General features: G+C 33.5%; 1 pseudogene; it reads right to left on the reverse strand.

Moving 5' to 3' along the window:
• Window positions 1-330: 330 nt before the first annotated feature.
• LOC139492965 (uncharacterized) lies at window positions 331-22,098 on the reverse strand (annotated as a pseudogene).
• Window positions 22,099-24,083: the final 1,985 nt, after the last annotated feature.

Here is a 24,083-nt window from a genome sequence, read left to right on the forward strand (position 1 = left end):
TGTCCCACATTTTCCTTTCATTGCATTTTATGTCTTGGCAAGTCCAACATAGAACACAGCATGATTAATGATTTTGGATAACAGTATAACAAGAAGCCAATTAATGAACTCAAGTTATATTGAAGGATAAAGAGTTTTTTCTTCTAAAGACAACAGACTACATACATAAATGTATGTTGTTTACTTTTTTGTTGGGTTCTGTATCATTAGTATTGAAAAAAGTAGAAGTAGGTGATAAGACATAAAAATGTACTTCTTAGATAGTTGTCCCATTAGCAATCATACCATTTCTTTCTTTTATATAAAAAAGAAATCATTTAGATTAAACAATTAACATGATTGATTTATGCATTTGACAAGCTGTTCATCCAAGTTGCATAACATTGCACATACTTTTACTACCTCACTGTAGATGGGCTTCATATGTAAAGGAATTGTTCCTTGCAAAATTGCAAAATTTTTAACCTTCCAATGGCTCTCTCAACATGAATTCTTGCCCTTACTATTCTATGTGGTCTTAGTTGTTGTATTACTGCACATCTGTTCACCAAAAGAGAAAGGTGGTATATTTAGTGTTGCACCTCTTAAAGATAATTTACCCCTGATTAAGATACCTCTGTCTGTCATAATATCATCGCCAAATTGAATGTTATCTAAAATCCTGAATATTGAACATTTTTTTTGTCAGAAATACTGCCAGTAAAGAAATCTGATAGGAAACTAAAAGTACCACTTGGATTTATTCCAATCAGGCACATGAATGTGTTGTGATGCTTGTATTGTGAATAGGTTATTCGTTGTGCTGAAGGAAAGATTGGTCGTTGTGTAAATCTGTCAATGATACATCTGATTTTAGGGAAATACTTTTGGGAAGTTTATGTCTTATTTGCTCCATTGATGGCCATCTTATAAGAAAATTTAACTAATGGCTCACTTAGTTGATCCAGGTGTTAAATATTCTACTGACACTACTTTCTGACGTGCCAAAAATATTTCCAAGTGCCTTGGTATCGAAACCCCTTCGTAAACGTATAAGTGTGATTGCCAGTTCCTCTTTGATAGACAATATTCCGTTTGGTCCAGGCTTCGGTGTCTACAGAAATGCACAAAATATGTCACTATATATATATATTATGTATATATACTTACATCTTATAATATATGAAACGTGCAAAATCAATAAAATAAATCATGTCAGTTTGCTGTCTGTACAAATTTGATGATGACAAACAGAGTATGTTACAGTGACCTCAGTACGTTACTTTAACATTTTTTTCCTTAGATGACACGGCAAGCAAATAAGTGAACAGCAGCTTAACATGAAATACGTTGTATTCAGCATATCTCTCAAGATGATTGCAAAATCCTGGTTATAAGAAAAATAATTAAATGTCATGACTATTTTCCTTCAACTTGAACTAATTATAAAAACATTGAAAGATACGGTATCATAGATTAAAAGAGTATGGTGTCAATTAAAATATTTTTTAAAATACAATATAGATAAGTTACGATTCTCTATTCAATGAGACAACTCTGTCAGGAGACCAAATGAAGTATAGATTGGCTTAGCCTTATGTCAGTTACATGGCAATGTACGTAGAGCTGCAAAGTTGAAATAATATGACAGTTTTCATTGCATCTATAATACTTAAACAACGAGGTCCAATTTGTCAGCCGTCATTGGGTGAAAACGGCAAATCAAAGAATTCAACTTTATATATAGCTAATATAGGACAATGGTGTAGATTAAAAATTACACCACTCCAGACACTTTTGTTTTCCACCTAATTAATATTGCCAATAATTAACAAGTTCCGGATAAAAAATCTGGATTTAAAATGAGACATATAGGTACATGACGTAAAACAGTGAATCAAAGAATTCAACTTTATTTATAGCTAATATAGGACAATGCTGTTGATTTAAAAATACTCCATTTCAAGACCTTTTGTTTTCCAAATAATTAATATAACCAATAACTGATAAGTTCCAGGTCGACGGGTTCAAACAGAAAGTTTTGAAAGCAGAGAAAACTGTGTATCTTATAATCGTCATGAGTTTATCAGATGACAATACCAATACTAAAATAAGGCTTACGCATAGTTATATACTTTAATTCAGTCACGGACCCGCGAAATCACGGGTGTGTTCTAGTAAATGTATATTTGTGTGCATCTTTTTCCCTTCCTGTCCCATTTAGCATATTAAATGATGAATTTTAGTTAGAAGACCACACTTTTCCATGTACCTCTTTATATCATTCTCTTTCAAAATAAATTAATGCTTATTTTGAAGCATAGATATTGACCGTTCTTCTTTCCCTTTCATTTGTATTACCACTGTTCCAGTAAACCATTTTTCTAGCTGTGTCCTTTTGAAAACTATTTAACCATGTGAATATGGCTAATGACAATCCTGTAAAAAAATAAATGTGACGTAGGGGAAAAAAAACTTCTTTTGTAACTACCAGATTGTAAATGAATGTCTTGTTACAGCTGATTTTGTTTTATTACATTGATGAAAAATCTAAAACTTACTACCTTTGGTCTCTAGTGGATAGGGTTTACATCCATTTAAAAATATAAAAATATAGGTAATATGACTTATATTAACTGTTTCGTCCCTGCCAAGGGTACTCTTCAGGTGGTTTTATATATAAATGTACAAATAATTGGACATGCATATATGTTGGCTGCCACGACAGTTACCAATATTCACATTAAAATGTAATCCCATTCGGAATTCTGTTCTAAACTCATAATCCCAAAAGGGATTAATTTAGATGTTCTAGAAATTCATAGTACAGCGGTACACTAAACATCAATTAAAAGTGTGTTACAACTGCTGAAATAAACTTACACTCTGTCAATATCTAATGTCTATTATTTTTGTTCTAAACGTTTATTGTCATGAAAGATCAAGACTTAGTCAGTACTAGTAACTGTCAAGCAAGCTAAGTACGTCCAAACAATTGTACCTGTATAAAATTTGCACGTGTTGTCACTTTTGAATGTATCCTCCATGATGGAATGCCTCCTCAATTCTCCGCTTTCTTTAAAACAACCATCACTGTAAGGTGACATATCATCAAATGCGATCTCTGTCTGCACTGACACGCTGTTTGTCTGTATTTAACCTCTTTGTTCCACAGGCGTTGTAAAACTATGCACCTGCTGGAAATGAAGGGGAATAACATTCTTGAGTAGTTTTATATATTTCATATGTTTTACGTATCGTACATATTCTGTTTACTCACTTAGCTGTACTCGTGTCAGCGTACAATGTTGTTATAAGGAATATGAACACAAGGAATTGCACACACACACACATATATATATATATATATATATATATATATATATAAGAAGATGTGGTATAATTGCCAATACGTTTATTTTATTGTATACGATCACACAACTGTTCCACGGTAGAGGAGGCAGAGACATTTATCATAGATATGTTTGTCTAAAGCTAACAGCCTGCTATTCAGTGTTCATCAATGGTTGCTTTCGATCATTTAGTTTATGTATGTAAAAAGAAAAATGTTTTACATTTTGTTAAGTTTGAGCTACATGTTTATAGTTGATCTTAGCTTCTTGCATGCATGGTATTTTCTCCATAATTGTTGAAGGCCGTACGTTTACATATCCATAGTTGCGTATGTCTAGTATAATATTTGGTCTCCACTGGAAAGTTATCCGATAGGAATCAGAAATTTATTAGCATATATGTAAGACTCAGTTCGACGTCCGGTCTCTAATCGACGTCCGTTCCTCAAATCGACGTCCAAATCTGATGTCACAATAAAATATCCTTCCAAATTGATGATCTATTTTTTTGCTTCTTTAATCGGCGTCCAATTTTTAGCTTCTCTAATCAATGTCCGTTTTGGACACAGAATACAAAATTAACCAGAACCGACAGTAGCCGAAATCTTTAGACCTTAAAACAAATTATGTGTGATAGATAGGATTTTTAAAGATTTATAACATGCTAAACTAAATATGTAGACAGGTTGTGATATCATTTTTTTCTAATTTTAGAGATTACATGAAAAGGAGATGTGATATGACATGAATAATGTATAAAATCTACAATCTCATTTATTAAAAAAAAATCCGAAAAAACAAATATGACAGACATAAACCATCGAAAACCACTGCACTATAGGCCCATACAGAATATAACGGGGTTAAACATGTGTGTAAGCACTCAACCTACAACAGTTGTGTAACAGCACAACATAAAACTGTGCAAAATTCTTGCGTATATGTTTCACTCCAGGTGTATAACTCAGAAATTTGTTGTTAACTATTTTACAGAGTCCATATTATAATAATCTTAAAACAATATTGGACGTCAATTTGAGAATGTGACGTCAGATTTGGACGTCGATTTGAGAAACGGCCGTCGATTTGAGGAACGGACGTCGATTAGAGGCTGGACGTCAATCTGAGTCTAACATATATATCAGGAATACATAAAGAATACAGCAACTGAACGAAACTAAAAAATCAACATGTACAATACGTCACAAGCACTAGAATTTTTATCAATAATAATAAAACATGGGCAATGATGAAAATAGTGTCAATGTATTTAAAAAAGATATACATAGCCACAATTTTCCGACCATAGCCCATATTTTATTATTATTAATAGAACGTCCAGTGTTTTAGTTCGAGATTAGTCTGACGTCCAACGGCTGTTTTGTCAGACAAGCTGGATCGACCAGTGCCTGTGGTACGGTAATGAAATCTTTAAATATTAATGGTGTCGTATCATGTGTGTGTACATTTATGATAATTAACAGATTTTACTACTAAATAATGCAAGCATTGAAACATATTCACGCAGAACAGCTCAAATTGAATAAAAAGGAGTATGGATAATATTGTATATAAATAATAGTTATGTACTATCAGATACTTCAAAGTGTTCAGCTTCTATAGATTATAACTGCACATCACTGGTATGTAGTGAAGGAGATGTATTCTTGCTAGATATTACTACGAACTTTGTTGATATGGGTACCAATGGAAAAGAAAGAGGTATATGTGCTGGGACAGTAGCTCTTGACACGGGCTTAGATCTGGGGGTGTTGTTTGCGAAAAAGTGCTCTTCTGTTTGTGGGTTTCCTGCATGGTTTTACAGTACTGAAAGAACTTGTCGACAAGGCAGATACAGGTTATGGTTAGCCTGATGTTGGTCTTCCTTCTACAAAATGCTTACTGCACACTTACGAGTGTTCGTTGACGTCTTTCCGACAAAAGATATGATTTCAGCTTTCCAATTGTGAACTTTCCATTTCTAAGTAGAAACATTCCAGCAGCACCTGCATACGGGGTATATATCTCCCAAATGATACGATATTTCCGTGCTTGCATTTCCTATCATGATTTTCTTGATAGAGGGTTGCTGCTCACAAGGAAGCTATTAAACCAAGAGTTCCAAATGGTGAAGTTGAAATCATCTCTTCGTAAATTTTACGGACGCCATCACGAGTTGGTTGACCGTTATGGAATAACCGTTTCATAAATGATATCGTATATGTTCCTTACGTCGTAACTACAATCCCCTTCCCTTTCATGAATGTAACCTACGAATTAGACTATTTAACGGATTTGTTATCACATAAGCAACACGACAGGTGCCACATGTGGAGCAGGATCTGCTTACCCTTCCGGAGCACCTGAGATCACCCCTAGTTTTTTGGGGGGTTCGTGTTGTTTATTTCTTTTATTTTCTATGTTGTGTCATGTGTGCTGTTTTTTGTTTGTCTTTTACATTTTTAGCCATGGCGTTGTCAGTTTGTTTAAGATTTATGAGTTTGACTGTCCCTTTAATGTCTTTCGTCCCTCTTTAATGGCGAAGTCCTTCTTGGGAATGTGTCAAAGAAACAACAACCCGAACATGTAGCAAAAAACAGCACAAGACCACGTCTCATCATTACTTCTCAGATTGGACAAACTCATACACATACATACACCCGCTTATTTCAAAAACTCATAATGACCGTATAGAGAAGCTTGTAAGGGCACAATTGAGCAATATGAACACTATTAAAACTCATGTTACGGTAGAGGGAACGGACATTGGCAGACCAGTTACAATCTTGATAAAATTCTTTGATAAATCATATCATGACAAAACTGTAACCGAGCTATAACCGTCCAAAAAAAAAGAAAGTCCGCAGACGTTGTAAGGTAGATAATCCGTAGGGTAATTTTTTTTTTATAATATTCTTATTATGAAATGGATACTATTGAACGGATATGTTTTTTTTATCAATCTAATGGATAATTACTTAGTAGAACTTACAAATAAACGTGCAATGTACCGTTGTTGGTATGATTTTTTTTAAAGCTTAGGTATTCCATTTGACAATGTACAAACATCTATCTATAATTTAGAAAAAAAACCTTTAAGACAATGTACCTACATATATCTATGATTAAGTGAATAAAATTACAAAGTACAAACATATATCTATAATTTAGAAGAAAAAAAATAGATCATCATAGATACCAGGATTAAAATTTTATGTTTACGCCAGACGCGCGTTTCGTCTACAAAAAGACTCATCAGTGAAGCTCGAATCAAAAATGTTAAAAAGGTCGAACAAAGCACGAAGTTGAGTAGCATTGAGGGCAAATAATTCCTGATATTTTGGCCAAATACAGCTAAGGTAATCAATTCCTGAGGTAGAAAAGCCTTAGTATTTTAAAAAATTCAAGGTTTTGTTAAAAGATATATTATAATTATGAACATACCAATGATAACTCAAGTCAACACAGTAGTGCTGAATACTGGTCTGGTGATACCCTCGGGGAAGTGAAACTCCACCAGAAGTGGCATCGACCCAGTGGTGGTAAATAAACGCATCATAAACACCAGGATTGAAATTTTATGTTTACGCCAGATATCTATGATTTATTAAAAACATTACAGACAATGTACTGACCATGCTAACATTTATCTTACCTCCTATACATTTCTAGGAATGTGATTGGTTAAAAGCGTCCTCGTGGAAACCGTGTATATTTAATATTAGGTTAGTTTGGAGGCGGGGCTTATTTCATACACAGTAAATGGTGGAGTTACGTCCCTTAATATTCCATATAAGGTAATAAGGAGGCGGGGTTTATTTCATACACGGTTAGTAGAGGTGTTACGTCCCTTTAGAAAGACAAAACAGTACTGAGAAAACATCTTAAAGGTTTCAAGTGATGATAAGTGAAATAGATTAAAAAAACGCATTTAAATCTAACAAGTTGTCAGTGTTGGCATCTGTTTTTGTAGGATCAAAGGAAGTCGTTTCTTAATCATGTTAATGCTAACTGTATTGAAGACTTGCTCATATTGATATTTTCAAATTTTACACGTTAAGACAGTCGGTAAGATAAATTCATTACATAGTGTGATAGTGACGTAATACGGATTATATGTTTCCAGTAAATTCCATATGGGGATTCGAGCTTCGCTCTCACCCCATATGGAATTTACTGACCCTATATATACCGTTTTAGGTCACTAGCACACACACAATGTAACTAATAATATCTATGATTTAGTAAAAAACATTATAAACAATGTACTAACATATGTCTATGACTTAGTAAAAAACATTATAGACAATGTACTAACATATATATCTATAATTAAGTACTTAATATTACAGAGAACGTACAAACACATTTACAAATTGGTAAATACCAATACAGAGAATGTGCAAACATGTATCTACATATTGGTAAATAAAAATACAGAGAATATATAAACATATTTCTCTCATTTCCGATTTATCCATCTCCAAACGTGTTTGTAAATATAATTTTATTTAATAAACTTGAAGTTCGTTTGATCTCAGTTCTTCGTTAATCAAAATTTGATTATGACTTCAAACTTTCTTGGTTTCTTCTGAATTTCATACTGTGACGTCATGAAAAAAGGTGACCAAGCCTGATGACATCACATAGAAACAATACATCTTTTTGCAGGTGGTTCGAAAAGAATATCTAGAATTAAATGTGTCTGTATATTGTCTATAAATTATTAGAGAATCAGATTTCACCACTAAATATCATGCAATACGATATCTCTCCATTCTCTACAGTTGAAAAACATTAAAAATGGTCGGTGAGCCTCTCGTTTTAAATTTGAAAATTTTCAACGTGTGGTTGCCGATAATCCAAGAAAATGATTTTTGGTCTAACTATAGGAATATCTTTCTGATATCATATGCATTTACCAGATATATGCTTATGCTAATTCAAAATAAATGCTCTGCTAAGAGCGTATTTTTTTTTCTTATTTTATGTCTTAAGAAATTTAATCTGAAAAGCAAAAAGTTTTAGTAAAATTTTGTAATTTGAACATAAATTTATTTTATCTTGAATCAGACAAGCTGTTTTAGAGGCCAAATACAGGATTTATTATCAACACCAAATAAGTATCATTTGATTCAACAAATTCATTGTATTTTAACAGAAATATTTTCCACTAAAACAAATAGGAGCTAATATAAGGAGAAATATCGTAAATGTTGGAGATATCATATTGTAGGGGAATACACAGTGTGCTATATAGAAACTATTGCCATGTTTAAAAGATCGTGGCAATGATGCAATCAAACAATGCGAAACAGATTGTTTGAAATTTCAACTGGTGCAGAAATAATTCTCTTTGATATCTGAACTTTCACAATGCTAAAACAATTGTAAAAAAAACTTGAACTTTGATACTTACTAAATTCAAAAAACAAATAAACCTTTTACGTCTTGTTGTAATATCTCACAAAGTCTATTGAAATCAGTTTTGCAAAGAATTCCGCTCAAGCCAGTGCTGGGAGCCGTCTTAAACTTGCAGTGCAGACGGAGATGCGTGCTCTGTGTTGAAATCCTCACTGTCACTTTGAAATGAAAACAGCAATGAAAGCGCAGTTCCTTTGCTTTTTTGTGTTTATGTTTTGTTTAGCAAGTATTAATTTTGTTTCATTGATAAATAACCCATATTTTATCTATTCTTATCTATAGCAATCATACGATGGTACTTATAAACGCAGATGGCGTAAGTATATTTCTGTATGAATGATTATATTGAAATCAACAGTAATCTATAAAATTAAGGTATTGATTACAAATGATTTAGCGTAGACTAGACTTCTAACAAGTTTGCATTTGATGTTGTTGTAACCACAATATGTATGACTGACTGCGATAATAGAAATGAATTATGTTCTCTGTTTTGTGCCTCCGTCTATTTGTCGATCCCGGATCAGGTGTAAGTTTTGGTTGGTCGTAGTCAATAGAAAATGCATTCTAAATTTTGAAACTGATATTACTTGAAAAACAAACAGTATTATTTATTTACTCACATGAAACAAACCGGGATGCGGTATTCAGTACGTAGGTGAAACTGGGCGATATTTATCTAAACGCACGCAAGAACACCTGTATCGTTTTAAAAGACCCAATAAATTCAAAAGTATCATTTATCAACATCTTAAGAAGCACAGTCATCCTATTAAATATTTAACAGTTCAACCTTTAGAAGTAGTAAATAAGCAGCCTGGTGAATCTCAATCCAAGTTTGTACGATCTCGAAAAATAAATGAATTAAATTGGATTAAAAAATTACAGACAGTCTACCCTCTCGGTCTTAATGATAATATCATGGGAATTGGCAATATATCAAGAACCGATTCTGTTAACATTTTGGATATAGTTTCTAAAACTGTTCGTAAAAATCGTTCTCATGGACGCAGAAAAAATCGCAATCAAAGAAAATTTCGGACCAACCATACAAATATTTCGGACCTAATTTCCATTTCAAAAAACAACGGCAGACATTATCTGTTAACCAAGCTTTGTTCTTTACCTATAAATAAATTAAATAAAATTTTAGAGGATTGCAACACAATTTCATATTACAGTCCTAAGTATGAAATTGTCCAAATTATAATGGCATATTGTTATTCTAAACTGTTTCCAAAAATTGATCGCCCTGAAGATCATAAAAAACATTTTATTAAAATAAAGTATGTCAATAAAGGTTTTGATTTTGTAAATATTGCCGGTATTTTTAACGACCATTCTGTTAAAGACCAAATTCCTGGATATTTTGATAATACTGAACTCCCTCTCATTTGTTATATTTACAAGAAATCTACCCGAAAATATGTGTTTAATTATAGCCAATTGTGTAAAGATGTAAATATCACTGAAAATACACCTATGTCGTGTAATTGCAGTAATTCAGAATACACCTATGGACCAATTTCCCATGTTATAACAGGAGACCTTAACATCGTTCGCGACCGAGAGTTAAAATCATTCCTCAGTAAAGGACCTAAATATCGTCCCCCGTCAACTATTAACTGGAATGAGTGTCGTAATATCATCAACGACTCACTCCGCGCCTACTGTTTGAAATGGGTAAAACGGGAAAAAGCTGACAAAAAATCTTTGGACTCTTTTATTAATTCAATAATGAAGATAGTTGATATTCGAATACAACATTTTAAAGAACATTTTACCCTCAACAAAAACTATAAAAACCCTATTTCGCGTATCAAAAATAAACTAACAGAACTAGCCAAGGAATTTGTTTTTGTCCCGGCTGATAAAGCTGCTAATAATATCATTATTGTTTGACGTAAATTTTATATAGAGGTTCTGCAAAAGGAAATCACGAATTCACCAACATTCCAACTGACTTCATTTTCAGAAAACGACATCTGTAACAAACATAAACTTTTAGCTACTTCTTTACAAGCAGAACCAAACACAATGAAAGTCCCAACTATGTACTGGCTTCCGAAGCTGCACAAAAAACCTTACAAATATAGATTTATTTCATCTTCCAGCCATTGTTCAACTACTAAATTGTCTGTTTTACTTACTAGTACACTTGGTACAATAAAAAACCTGATAATAAATTGTTCAAATAAGGCCTTTGAAAATAGTGGAATTAATTACTTTTGGAGTGTCAAAAACTCGTTGGAAGTACTTGATAAATTGCATGCATATATTGGTGATTTTGAATCTGTTCAAAGTTTTGATTTTTCTACCCTATATACCACTTTGCCTCATATTCTTATTAAGAAAAAATTCACATCCCTAATTAACTGGGCATTTAAAAAGTCGGAATGCGAGTACATATGTTCAAACTCTTTTAGATCATTTTTTAGTAGCAATAAACAAAAGAACTATGTCAATTGGACATGCTTTGATACTATTTATGCACTTGAATTTTTACTTGATAACATTTTTGTTCGCTTTGGAGATTCCGTATATCGTCAAGTTATTGGAATTCCAATGGGGACTAACTGTGCACCACTTATTGCGGACCTGTTTTTGTATTGTTATGAGTTACAATTTATGACTAAAATTAGCAAAGACCCATCAAAACAACATTTGATACAAAAATTTAACAATACTTTTAGATATTTGGATGATATATTGGCTCTAAATAATGACGACTTCAGTATGTATACTAAAGAAATTTATCCTGTAGAACTTACTTTAAATAAAGCTAATGATAACAATGACCACTGCCCTTTCCTCGATCTTGATATCTATATCATAAACGGGAAGCTTAATACAAAAAATTATGATAAAAGAGATGATTTTTCATTTCCTATTGTTAATTATCCATTTTTAGATGGTGACGTTCCCTTGTCACCATCTTATGGTGTTTATATATCTCAACTTGTACGATTCGCTCGTGTATGTAACAATGTATTAGATTTTAGCGAGAGAAATTTATGTATTACTGAAAAATTATTACACCAGGGTTTTCGATATCACAAACTGGTCAAAACATTTACTAAATGTTATCACCGGTATAAGGAAATAATTCGTAAATATAACTCAACCTGCAGACATCTTATACGTTCAGGTATTTCACATCCAAAATTTTATGGAAATATTCTTTATAAAGCACAAAAATGTCAGTATTCTCCTCAGAAACTAACAAAACCTTTAAATAGACTTATTAAAAGGGGATATAGTTACGATACTGTTGTCAGGTCATTAAAGATTGCATATTTTGGATTTAACATTGATTCACTGATAGGGTCTTTGCATCGGAACTAAACACATTTATTTCTAAAAAAACAGTTGTTGGCATGACACGGGTTATGTTCTTCTCATATATTTTATGATAGTATGATACTAAACCCCTAACGGGAGGGATTGTACCTGATATTCATATGATGAAGACATAATCTTTCAATCAGTTTAATTGAGGTCTGGAGCTGGCATGTCAGTTAACTGCTAGTAGTCTGTTGTTATTTATGTATTATTGTCATTTTATTTATTTTCTTTTGTTACATCTTTTGACATCAGACTCGGACTTCTCTTGAACTGAATTTTAATGTGCGTATTGTTATTCTTTTACTTTTCTACATTGGCTAGAGGTATAGGGGGAGGGTTGAGATCTCATAAACATGTTTAACCCCGCCGCAATTTTGCGCCTGTCCCAAGTCAGGAGCCTCTGGCCTTTGTTAGTCTTGTATGATTTTAAATTTTAGTTTCTTGTGTATAATTCGGAGTTAAGTATGACGTCCATTATCACTGTACTATTATGCATATTTTAGGGGCCAGCTGAAGGACACCTACGGGTGCGGGAATTCTCGCTACATTGAAGACCCATTGGTTGCCTTCGGCTGTTGTTTGCTCTATGGTCGGGTGGTTGTCGCTTTGACATATTCACCATTTCCTTTCTCAATTTTATTGTAGAATTATTGTTTATAATGTAACATATTGTTGCATCCAGATTCCAGTTACACAGCTCACTTAGCATCAAACTGCCAAAGTTTTAAATGAAAACGTTCTTATGTTAGTGATTTTCGTTTTGATATTTTACAAAGAAATTTGGTCAAAACAATTTGAAACTAAGTACAAAATGTTAAGTGTTATGTAAAAGATTACAAATATTCAACAAATTTCAATGTTGACACTTAGTTCACGGTTCACTGAACATATCATAATGTCATGGGCTATTGTGTCTTAATGAACATATTCTAGTAGTTCTGTACAAATCTTAATTTGCCTGTAGATTTTTCTTTTTTGTTTGACCATTACTCTTGAAAATAATTGTGAATTTGAAATCGGACTTAGAAATATCAATTTTATCCGCATTTTACTTGCATTTTAAACTTATAATTTCGTGAGAAAGAAGAAGGATATATACAAACTTTACAGTAACTAAATGACACAAATAACTAAATGACATCTAGAGTGCAGCATACAGTCGGCTATATTCTAGACAATTGTCTATTGAATATTTCAAGTTTTACATTTCATTGAAACAAGAAAATTGTAAACAGGCACAATAAAGGATTAGCCGTCAACAGCAAACGGTCACACTGTCTATTTAAACAACGACAAGGATTTGTATGATAAAGATAAATTGGTTAAAGGGAAATACACATTGTGCGATACAGTGATTGACATCATGTTTTAAAGATCGTGTCAACTAACGCTATCAATCAACGGAAAACAGATTATTGAAATTATAATTGTTGCGGAAATAAATGTATTTGATTTCTGAACATTCACAATGTTAAATCAATTGTAGACGACAACATTTGAACTGATGAGTCTTTTGTAGATGAAACGCGCGTCTGGCGTCTATGATGAGTTTATTTAATACCTAATTAGTTCAAATACCCAATTGAAATCACATGATGGTCTAACAACATGATGGTACGAACATGTATACAAGGAAATACTTGAACTTTTATACGTGTTTACTTCAAATAACAAAAAATCACTCGACAAACAATCAATGTAACTTGATGGTACTAATAATATGATGGTTCTAACAACATGATGGTACTAATATGTATAAACGAATATATTATAGGCATATTTTTTTAAGAGTGACTAAAATGAAATACAACTATGATACAGAAAAGTAAGGTATTGAGTACAAATGTATTAAATTAAACTTCAAACCAAGTAAAAACCAAAATGTGTACTTGTTCTTTGGAATAACCAGGTGGTTGATATTGTTGTAACATCATTATATATATATATGTATATATATAATAATTATTTTCTGTGACTGTATCTTACATTAATTTGTAGGATCCTTTACTATAGATAATTTAGCTGATCTGTAACAATAACATCTTCATGCCTTATATATCATGTACTGTAGTACGCCGCTAGATTAAAACTGACGTGGAAAGGAAACACATGCCCACCGAAAGCTCTTTTATTTGAGAGCCCAGGTGGTCGTGTGGTCTAGCGGGACGGCTGCAGTGCAGGCGATTTGGTGTCACGATATCACAGTAGCATGGGTTCGAATCCCGGCGAGGGAAGAACCAAAAATTTGCGAAAGCAAATTTACAGATCTAACATTGTTGGGTTGATGTTTAGACGAGTTGTATATACATTATGTACACAGCCATGTATCACCATCATTGATGGCGATCCGATGGATACATCTGTTGTAGGGTTGTCACTGACTCAGACGTACTTATTAATATAATTATTTTCTGTGACTGTATCTTACATTAATTTGTAGGATCCTTTACTATAGATAATTTAGCTGATCTGTAACAATAACATCTTCATGCCTTATATATCATGTACTGTAGTACGCCGCTAGATTAAAACTGACGTGGAAAGGTAACACATGCCCACCGAAAGCTCTTTTATTTGAGAGCCCAGGTGGTCGTGTGGTCTAGCGGGACGGCTGCAGTGCAGGCGATTTGGTGTCACGATATCACAGTAGCATGGGTTCGAATCCCGGCGAGGGAAGAACCAAAAATTTGCGAAAGCAAATTTACAGATCTAACATTGTTGGGTTGATGTTTAGACGAGTTGTATATACATTATGTACACAGCCATGTATCACCATCATTGATGGCGATCCGATGGATACATCTGTTGTAGGGTTGTCACTGACTCAGACGTACTTATTAATATAATTATTTTCTGTGACTGTATCTTACATTAATTTGTAGGATCCTTTACTATAGATAATTTAGCTGATCTGTAACAATAACATCTTCATGCCTTATATATCATGTACTGTAGTACGCCGCTAGATTAAAACTGACGTGGAAAGGTAACACATGCCCACCGAAAGCTCTTTTATTTGAGAGCCCAGGTGGTCGTGTGGTCTAGCGGGACGGCTGCAGTGCAGGCGATTTGGTGTCATGATATCACAGTAGCATGGGTTCGAATCCCGGATAGGGAAGAACCAAAAATTTGCGAAAGCAAATTTACAGATCTAACATTGTTGGGTTGATGTTTAGACGAGTTGTATATACATTATGTACACAGCCATGTATCACCATCATTGATGGCGATTCGATGGATACATCTGTTGTAGGGTTGTCACTGACTCAGACGTACTTATTAATATAATTATTTTCTGTGACTGTATCTTACATTAATTTGTAGGATCCTTTACTATAGATAATTTAGCTGATCTGTAACAATAACATCTTCATGCCTTATATATCATGTACTGTAGTACGCCGCTAGATTAAAACTGACGTGGAAAGGTAACACATGCCCACCGAAAGCTCTTTTATTTGAGAGCCCAGGTGGTCGTGTGGTCTAGCGGGACGGCTGCAGTGCAGGCGATTTGGTGTCACGATATCACAGTAGCATGGGTTCGAATCCCGGCGAGGGAAGAACCAAAAATTTGCGAAAGCAAATTTACAGATCTAACATTGTTGGGTTGATGTTTAGACGAGTTGTATATATATATATATACATATATATAAAACTAGTCTAAACATCAACCCAACAATGTTGGATCTGTAAATTTGCTTTCGTAAATTGTTTGTTCTTCCCTCGCCGGGATTCGAACCCATGCTACTGAGATATCGTGACACCCAATCGCCTGCACTGTAGCCGTCCCTCTAGACCACACGACCACCTGGGCTTAATAAAAATGGCCGGGTGTTACCTTTCCACGTCAGTTTTAATCTAACGTCGTACTACAGTACATGATATATAAGGCATGGAGATATTACTTTTACAGATCAGCTAAATTATCTATAGTAAAGGATCCTACAAACTAATTTAAGACACAATCACAGAAAATAAATATATATATATATTTCGTTTGGGCTTTTATTATATTTGCCCATCGGGTTTATATGATCCGTTCATCCTATTTCGACTTTTTCAAAATTCAAGAGTCTATCCTAAATTGAGCTAAATTATATGGCCTTCCAAATACCGTTTCGATTCCTAACATCACTAAAGAGACATAAATTGTCGAAATCCGGATATTGTGTAAAAATTTTTTGCACCTCATGTTTGCGGTATACAATCTTTTCCGCAAGTTTTTTGTTTTCTGTTTGGTAATAAATTATTATAAGATCCATATTGTTACATCTGGTGATCCGTTTATTTGACAATCGCCAATGGCAGTCAGCAGGGTTTAAGAACATCAGTTGTTCGACTTGCTATTCAAATGCGTTTTGTTAAAATATACTTTTTCACTTGTTTGGTCCTTTGGAAAATGTTGTTTGTGCTGTATTTAGACCCCTCTACCAAGGAAATTGATGCGGAAATAAATGTTTTTGATTTCTGAACATTCACAATGTTAATAGGTATCAAAGCTACCCGGATTATAATTTAGTACGCCAGACGCGCGTTTCATCTGCAGAAGACTCACCAATGACGCTCATATCAAAATATTTATAAAGCCAAACAAGAACAAAGTTGAAGAGCAATGAGGATCCAAAATTACAAAATGGTGTGCCAAATACGGCTACGGTAATCTATTTCTGGGATGAGAAAATCCTTAGTTTTTTCGAAAAATTCAAAGTTTTGTAAACAGGAAATTTATAGAAATGACCATATTATTGATATTTATGTCAACTCCGAAATGTTGACTACTGGGCTGGTGATACCCTCGGGGACGAAACGCCCACCAGCAGTTGCATCGATCCAGTGGTGTTAATATTTATCAAAGGTACCAGGATTATAATTTAGTACACCAGACGCGCGTTTCATCTGCATAAGACTCATCAGTGACGCTCATATCAAAATATTTATAAAGCCAAACAAGTATAAAGTTAGAGAGCAATGAGGATCCAAAATTACAAAAAGGTGTGCCAAATACGCCTAAGGTAATCTATTCCTAAGATAAGAAAATCCTTAGTTTTTCAAAAATTCAAAGTTTTGTAAACAGGAAATTTATAAAAATGGCCACATTATTGATATTAATGTCAACTCCGAAATGTTGACTACTGGCTTGGTGATACCCTCGGGGACAAAACGTCCACCAGCAGTGGCATCGACCAAGTGTTGTAAATATTTATCAACGGTACCAGGATTATAATTTAGTATTCCAGACGCGCGTTTCATCTGCATAAGACTCATCAGTGACGCTCATATCAAAATATTTATTCAGCCAACCAAGTACAAAGTTGAAGAGCAATGAGGATCCAAAATTACAAAAAGGTGTGCCAAATACGGCTAGTGTAATCTATTCCTGGGATAAGAAAATCCTTAGTTTTTCGAAAAATTCAAAGTTTTGTAAACAGGAAATTTATAAAAATGACCACATTATTGATATTTATGTCATCACCGAAATGTTGACTAGTGGCCTCGTGATATTCTCGGGGACGAAACGTCCACCAGCAGTGGCATCAACCCAGTGGTGTAAATAGTTATCAAAGGTACCAGGATTAAAATTTAGTACGCAAGACGCGCGTTACATCTGCATAAGACTCATCAGTGACGCTCATATATCAAAATATTTATAAAGCCAAACAAGTACAAAGATGAAGAGCAATGAGGATACAAAATTAAAAAAAGGTGTGCCAAATACGGCTAGGGTAATCTATTCCTGGGATAAGAAAATCCTAAGTTTTTTCGAAAAATTCAAAGTTTTGTAAACAGGAAAGGACAAGGTATGATAAGGGGCATTTTTGGCCCCCTCTTCAAATGACTTCATATTCAATCCATGGTTACAAAAATGTTGTCTATGCAAAGTGACTTAAAAACATGTTGAACATTTTGTGTTAATTTGATTATTTGGTTGCCTAGCATCGAGTTTTATAAAATGAACTATAATATCCATCTTCAATGCAATTGCCTTAGGAAAAAGACTTCTAAATCTATTAAAATGAAAGGTAATGTGTTACCAAACTATCATTTTAAGAAGTTCTAAATAGCAACCTAGCAACCAAAATGTTGCCTAATGACCACACAAAAGGACTTTTGTATCCGATGTTAGCAATAAAAAAATGAAAATTTCTAAATATTTTCATACAATTCATTAAAGTCTGCTCCTATATTTATATATTTAGAAACCATGTTTGCATTATAGAACAATTCGATTTTGTATCTACATTGTTTATGACCCGTCAGATCAACGAGTTTTCCTTAGCAACGCATAGTTAGTTTTAAGTTAACAGTTGAAAAACATTTCAAAATTTAATTTTATTAATGAATAATTGAATAACAGTCACTTTAAAGGCACATTCAGAATTTATAGGAGGCATTAGTCCTTATTGTATTACATGTATTATTAGTAATAAATATGAATTAGAGAACATCAAAAACAGGCATCATAAATTACAACATAAAATTAAATAAAGGAACTGTCGTGATTTTAGTTGGATGAAGCGTTGGTGTATTTACTAGATATTGATTTTAAATAAGTGTTTAGATACAGATATTATAATTGCATTAACTGTTTCAAGCGTAAGAGTTGAATTTGTTTTGATAATATTTTATTATTTTATCTCTAAGATTTCCATTCCATGATGTTTGCCTGTATGATGAGAAATGTTTAGAGAAACGTACTGAAACACGTCTTCTATCTAATGATATTTACTGCTTTTTTCGTTTTTAAAAGCTTCCGGGAAGAAATAAAAAGTTACTCTGAAAAGCAAAACACACATCTGTGACAAACACACCAGTAAACGATTTATTCGGATAAATCTGTGTCATTTTCATAGCAACTCATTACAAAATATTCATTTGTTTTTTTCTTGAAATACAGAAGAATTCTTTAACAGCATATGTATCACAATTGAACATTTGTTTTCAAACAGGATCAAATTCCAACTGAAATTATAGAAATAACGGTGATGTACAATTTTCATTTAAGACCACATCTAGTCAATGTCTTTAGGCATTTTTTATTTTTTTTCAAAAATGTTTTCATATTCGTTTTCATTTGTTTCCCCGCTTTCCTTATCTGTGATTATGTATGATCGAAGGTTAAAAGTTATAAATTTTTAAATGGGCCTATATTTTTCAAACTGTTTTTGGAAATTACTAGTGTACTTTTGTTGACATCATTTCGTTATAGTCAAGGTTCTTATGAGTTGATTTGATTTCCTGTGTTTTAACGCCACTTTTATGTTTAATGTTATATTTGTAATTCTCATCGGATTTTGTCAAATGTGTTGACGTCTTTTCTATTATATTTATGTGTTATGGAAACAAAAATTAATCACCGCCGTCATTTATTAGATTTAATTTTGGTCAACATAATCTGTACGATAATTTACGTTTGAAGTTGGATTCATAACAAACTGCACATATATATATATTATAGATAATTGCTATTAATAAGTATTGCAATATGCATTGTGTTTAAATGCAATAACAGTATTTAGTTCTAGTTTAATCTTTAATCAATCCTAATTCTATCTTACTTTTGAGATATAGTTTTTCATATGTGACGTAATTTTTCTGCTGTTTCAAAAATTTCATATATTCAAATGCGACGTAATGTTTAATGCCTTTTCACCATCGTATGTGACGTCAATTTTAATGCCTTTTCACCATCGTATATGACGTCATTTTCATAATTTACTGCGTTGAGGCCTGGACTGAGTCGGGTGTGTCTATTTTGTGTTGGTCATTCATTATGTATTCGTGTTTTTTTTTATGTAATGAGTTAATACTTCAGTTTCATTGTGTATATCTGTTATATTCATTTGATAAAATTTACTGTTTGCAATAGCATTAATTGTTCTAAATAATAAAGATGTTCTTATCCCAAGCATAAAAACTTAGACGTATTTGACACAACCTTTTTCAACTTTTGATCTTCAGTGATGTACAACTTTGTACTTTTTTCTCTTTCGATCTTTTATATCTGGGCGTCACTGGTGAGTCTTGTGTGGACGAGGCGCGTTTTTGGCGTATTAAATTTTAAACCTGGTGCTTTTTGTTATTCATTAATCATGTGTTTCCTTGTCTAATACGTTTTCCTATTTATTTGTATTGTATTGTAATATTATGTTGTCATTTCTATGTTATTTTTAACATTGCCATTAAAGTGCGAGGTTTGGCATGCGACAAAACCAGGTTCAACCCACCATTTTTCCTTTAAAAATGTCCTGTACCAAGTCAGGAATATGGCCATTGTTATATTATAGTTCGTTTCTGTAAGTGTTACAATTTAACGTTGCGTCGTTTGTTTTCTCTTATTTTTGAGTGTAAATTGACATTGCGATAAGACGTGTCACGGTACTTGTCTATCACAAATTCATGTATTTGGTTTTGATGTTATATTTGTTATTCTCGTGGGATTTTGTCTGATGCTTGGTCCGTTTCTGTGTGTGTTAGTTACATTGTAGTGTTGTGTCGTTGTTCTCCTCTTATATTTATGCGTTTCCCTCAGTTTTAGTTTGTTACCCCGATTTTGTTTTTGTCCATGGATTTATGAGTTTGAACAGCGGTATACTACTGTTGCCTTTATTTATGCACCGCTTTTGGGCTATTTCGTGGCGGCCAGTTGTTATTGCTGGAGGAAGCCGGAATGCATGGAGATATAATTAAGCCGACCTTCGATAGGAAAACTGACAATCCAAGTCGATTAAGATTGAAGTCGAGTGCAACCGTCCAAGCGGGAATCGAACGCACTACCTCAAAGTTGACTTGAGATAGATATATTTAATGTTAATTGGGTTTCAGACAGGGCAATGTATGATGTAGCTTCTTACAAAGTCAGGAATATGACAGTTGTTATCAATTCGTTTAATGTGTTTGAGCTTTGGATTTTGCCATTTGATTCGGGACTTTCCATTTTGAATTCTCCTTGGAGTTCAGTATTTTTTGTAATTTTACTTCACAGCATGATGTTGTTCATTCTATGAACGTCATTCAAATGCATTTATTGACATCTTGAAAGATACATTTGTTTTAATTCACGATCAATCCCTCTATAATAGAGGCGAAAGATACCTATTGTACAATCTCAAAAATAGAAAATAAAATGACGACGCGATGGCACCGAAAAAAAAAGAAAAAAAAAAGGACCACGAGACAAACAAAACAGTTCACAAAACACAACATAGATAACTGAAGATTGCTTCGAGGGGAAAAGCAGTCGGGCTTATACTCCTAATGCGCTTGAAAGTGAGGACCCCACTTAACCAAAATAGAAATGAAAAACGATATACCATCAAATTTGACATGATGCTATTTTTAGTTGGTGACTCATCTTAACTATTTATGCAGATTAGAAAAAATAAATTGGAGTTAAAGTTTTTGTACGTAACTGAATTTCTAGACAATTTAACTGTGTGAAAATAAGGGATTATCACTAGTTGAAGTTGCATCAAGTAAGACCAGATGTCAAGAGTTCAATATCACTTCCTACCTCGAAAATATTACATGGTGTGTGAAAATGATTCAGCTTTGAAACGAGCCATCAAAATTATGGGAAATCAATAGCACATCTTCATACTGCACCTAGATCCTGCTCAACATGTATCATCCGTCGTGTTGCTCATGTAAGTACTAACCCATAGATAAATCTCAATCGGTAGGTCATATTTGTGAAATAAAGAACTGGATTTTTGTTACGACCCTTGGAACATATCCGTTGTTTACTGTGTAAAAAGATCTTTCATAACTGTCAACGAACTCGTCTGCAATATTGCCGATGGGGTAGTTTACATTTTCCACTTTGAACGTTTGGTTATATATTTTCCTTGTTAGCAGCAAATCACTATAAAGGGAATCATGATAGAATGTGCAAACCCAGGAATATCGTATGAATTGGAAGATATATAGTCCAATCAAAACTTACTTCTCTCACAGTCCCGTTCGTACTAACTATTACCTGACCAGCAACAGCTTCCATCGTATCATTTATCATATTTCAGCATCATTTCTAAAAACTAACAACTTTTGAGTTTTTGAAATACTAAGGCTTTTCTACCCCAGGAATAGATTACCTTAGCTGTATTTGGCAAAACTTTTAGGAATTTCGGTCCGCAATGCTCTTCAACTTCAGACTTTATTTGGCCTTTTAAACTCTTTTGGAACGAGCGTCACCGATGAGTCTTTTTTAGACGAAACGCGCGTCTGGCGTAGATACAAAAGTTAACCCTGGTTTCTATAATGAGTTTATTTACCACCACTTGGTCGATGCCACTGCTGGCGGAGTTTTAATTCCCCACAGGTATCACCAGCCCAGTATTCAGCACTTCTGTGCTGACATGATATATCATTGATATGGTCATATTTATAAACTTGCTGTTTACAAAACTTTTTGATTTGTGAAATACTAAGACTTTTCCAAGTCGATTAAGATTGAAGTCGAGTGCACCCGTCCAAGCGGGAATCGAACGCACTACCTCAAAGTTGACTTGCCAGTGATAATAGTAGTAACTACTTAGACCACTGGGCCATCGAAGCCCCCAGAGTTCTTATGAAAACAGTACATACATATAAAAAAAAATGTGTGGTTTGTATGCAGTTTGTTATGAGATAGATATATTTAATGTTAATTGGAATTTATTTTATTTTATGTTTAGAAACGTCAATCAAACCTTTTAAAATGTCTTTCCATTGTAGATCACGTGACAGTTTAGATAATTTGGATATTACCCAATCGGTAACATATTTTAGAAAAGTATCGGATTTATAGAAAAAGTCTTTTCGCAATTGGCCAAAACAAAATTCAGAAAGACAAAAAACAATATTCAGAAAACTCATAAGTCACACTTAAAACTAATTAAGGGTCAACTTAGATGCACAGAAAGGATACGCAGTTCGTGCTTCATTATAACGACGTGTTAGGGTAAAGTCAGACCAGACGATATCTGTCAATGGCATATCAAAATGTTGTACATCCTTAAATGGTTACCAGATTGTTTAATTACGGAAGTTTATTATTATTGTTGTGCAAATGAACAGGAAGAAATGTTTGTGACAAAGCATTTCACTGATAACTACATCTAAAAGCAAACTAAATATTATTGTTATATACATATACACATTCATGGATCTAAAATCTCTCGATACCTGTATCTTGGCATTGCACAAGGTCATGTTTTTCTCTGACTGTTTATGATGTCTTTACACTTAATCCATTGGATGTTGGATGTATACTGATTGATAATTTAGTCTAAGATGCATACTTTTATTGATTAGTTGTTAGTGGCTTTGAACAATCTGTCAGTAACTGCAAGTTTTCTCAGATCTGTAATTTTTGTCTTTTTTTTTGGAGATATACAAATACCCGTCCACGTCCACTCTGTGTAGCATTTGAATTTGTATCCATCTGATGAGTTAATATAAAAAAAAAGATGTGGTATGATTGCCAATGATACAACTGTCCACAAGAGACCAAAATGACACAGACAATAATAACTATATGTCACCGTACGGCCTTCAACAATGAGCAAAGCCCATACCGCATAGTCAGCTATAAAAGGCCCCGATAAGACAATGTAAAACAATTCAAATGAGAAAACTAACGGCCTTTATATAAAAAAATGAAAGACAAACAAATATGTAACACATAAACAAACGACGAACAACGAATTACAGGCTCCTGACTTGGGACAGGCACATACATAAATAATGTGGCGGGGTTAAACATGTTAAGCCTTTTTCAACTGAGTTTTATAGTTCGTTTTTACGTTGCACTGTTACACCATTGACCCAGGGTAGGGGGAGAGTTGGGATCCCGCTAATATGTTGAACTCCGCCACATTATGTTTGTATGTGCCTGTCCCAAGACAGGAGCCTGTCATTCCGTGGTTTGTTTATGTGTTACATAAATTTTTTTCGTTATTTTTTTGTACATAAATTAGGCTGTTAGTTTTCTAGTTTGGATGG

The sequence above is a fragment of the Mytilus edulis genome, chromosome 10, assembly GCF_963676685.1.
Source record: "Mytilus edulis chromosome 10, xbMytEdul2.2, whole genome shotgun sequence".
In the NCBI taxonomy this organism is placed as follows: domain Eukaryota; kingdom Metazoa; phylum Mollusca; class Bivalvia; order Mytilida; family Mytilidae; genus Mytilus; species Mytilus edulis.